The 2,526-nt window shown below is 46.7% G+C and overlaps 1 non-coding gene across 1 annotated transcript; it reads right to left on the bottom strand.

The window, feature by feature from the left end:
- Window positions 1–403: 403 nt before the first annotated feature.
- On the bottom strand, window positions 404–511 carry LOC138392696 (U6 spliceosomal RNA). Its single transcript, XR_011234982.1, has one exon. It is a non-coding gene; the product is annotated as a U6 spliceosomal RNA (small nuclear RNA).
- Window positions 512–2,526: the final 2,015 nt, after the last annotated feature.

Here is a 2,526-nt window from a genome sequence, read left to right as displayed (position 1 = left end):
AGAGCCTGCAAGAAGCTGTCCTCTTCTTTGACTCTCATGGTCAATAATGGTCACATCTTTCTCTGCCTTTGAGCTCCCTGCAGTTGGAAGGAATTACCCATGCAGGGCTGAGGACAACAGAAGAGTCAGGTTGAGAGGATAAAGTCATGATGTCAACAAGTGGGGCATAACATTAGCCAAGAGAAGCCCAGGGCAGAACATTCTCTTACAGGAAATTGGAAATTGATGGTGCATCATCAGTGAGTTCTGTTCTTCCTTTGGGGGTTCAAGACTAGGGGGAAAATGCCTCATTCCCACTTGCCTTTCTCCTGCAGCGTTGCAGTTTCCTGCTTTTAGTGAGTAGAGGATACTCTCTAGAGGGTTGAAGTATGGTATAAGCTTCAGGGCAAGCCTCATCAGTATCTTTTTTTTTACATATATATAAGAATTTGCATGTCATCCTTGTGCAGGGGCCATGCTAATCTTCTCTGTATCGTTCCAATTTTAGTATATGTGCTGCCGAAGCGAGCACGTCATCAGTATCTTTAATGAACAGAGGTGGCACACGTAGCCCAGCCACTGGAAAATCCCTTGCCAAGTTGGAGGCAGACATCTCAGCCCAGAGTCACGCTTTTGTCCAACAGCTGTGCCAAAAATGATTCTGGGCCGTGGAAACATTCAGAGTAAAAATAGTATATGGGGCATGTTGAGATGCTTCCAAGGAAACCTTCTCAGGGACAAATAAAATGTTTTTATTGGGAGAGGGCTTGTATCTCTCATCCAAATCAACTCTAAAACGAAACAACAATCAGTCTCTGGTTACTTACACCTGGGTTGAAGGAGATGCTCCTCTGGGGAATCCCTTGTTACCTTACATGTGAATGGGGAATCTTTTGTTTTAGAGCCATGGCTTACTGTCCAGAGAAGAGGCATTAGGAAGGGACACAACTGATTCTTAGGTCCAAAGCCCAGGAAGTAGTCTGCTTATAAGGCTAAGTGAGCCCCACCTTGGGCCAAGCTGAGAAGGAAGCAACACTGGTTTTAATTGTCGCCTACACACACACCCCACAAGGACCCCTGACAACCCAATTTTCAGCTCTCCCAAGCCTCAGACCACATGGCACCACACATCCAGTTGAAAAATTCAATTAGGCACACAGGCACCCTTTTCCTGCAGGCCACTGAGATGTTAAAACAGCTGGAACTTTGTGTTACTTATCCAAATATTTTGTAAAGGGGAGAAAAGACTGAAGGAAATAGTCTCTAGTCTTGATGTAGAGTGCCAGGGTAAGAAGGGACAGGAAGACGGAGGTAGCATGTGCCCCTCAAACTCCCAGGGGGACAAAACTTTCCACATACATTGTGAAACATCTGACGTTCCATGGCAACTCTGTCAAATGCATGTTGTTCATTAAGATAGAAACCAAAACTCAGAAAATTATGGATATTTTGCTAGGATGCAGCTGTCAGTGACCCTTCAACTTCACCTCTTAGGGACATCCCTGCCACTATCATGTCTAAGCACCTGTCTTCCCCAATCCCCGTGCTCTCACTCCAAGCATTTTAGATGAGATATGTACCAACAGGCTACAATATGTACTTGGTTCAATCATGTGGCTAATTCTTGACCTGACCATTCAAACCATTTCCTCCCAGGCCTGCATGACACAGAAAGTTCATTGATAATTTGGCCAGGAAGGTCCCCTGGGAGACCAGAAGGGGGTAGAGAAGCTCTGTGGGGGCAGAAAAACTGGATCATCTCTGAGAGATTGCCAAGAACTCTCTCCCCCGTGCCTCCTCCTCCTCCCACCCAAACTTCTCAGAGCTACTCTCAAAGCTGGACAGGAAAGAGTTGGAGACAAAAGCCAATGAGGGGAGGCTCCTCTCACCTCCAAAAGCAACATGGAAGTGCCTCCAGGGTATCAATTTACTCTCTCTATAAAGCAGAAAGGGCCAGGCGTGGTGGCTCACACCTATAATCCTAGCACTCTGGGAGGTCAGGAGTTCGAGGCCAGCCTGAGCAAGAATGAGACCCTGTCTCTACTAAAAATAGAAAGAAATTAGCCAGACAACTAAAAATATATAGAAAAAATTAGCTGGGCATGGTGGTGCATTCCTGTAGTCCCAGCTACTCGGGAGGCTGAGGCAGAAGAATTGCTTGAGCCAAGGAGTTTGAGGTTGCTGTGAGCCAGGCTGACGCCACAGCACTCTAACCTGGGCAACAGAGCGAGACTCTGTCTCAAAAAAAAAAAAAAAAAGAAGGAAAAAAAGCCGAAAGATTCTTTCCCCAGCCCTGTACCTCACCGTACTATAGAGATAAAAGACGTGAATGTACACAGCGGTTAGAAAATGAAAAAGCACCATACAAACATAAGAAGGCTTTCTCCCTAGGCCACAGCTGGGACTTGAACCCATCCCACTGTGTTGAAGTCCAGTGCACGTTCCAGTCTGCCACAGCTACTGAACCATGAAGCAAGTTCTGTCTTGGGCCAGGGCAGGGCCAGCCCAAGGCAGCAGGTGAGAGCTGGTGGGCTGTGTTAACCTGCT

This window comes from Eulemur rufifrons, chromosome 9, assembly GCF_041146395.1.
Source record: "Eulemur rufifrons isolate Redbay chromosome 9, OSU_ERuf_1, whole genome shotgun sequence".
In the NCBI taxonomy this organism is placed as follows: domain Eukaryota; kingdom Metazoa; phylum Chordata; class Mammalia; order Primates; family Lemuridae; genus Eulemur; species Eulemur rufifrons.
This window is presented reverse-complemented; position numbering and strand designations above follow the sequence as displayed.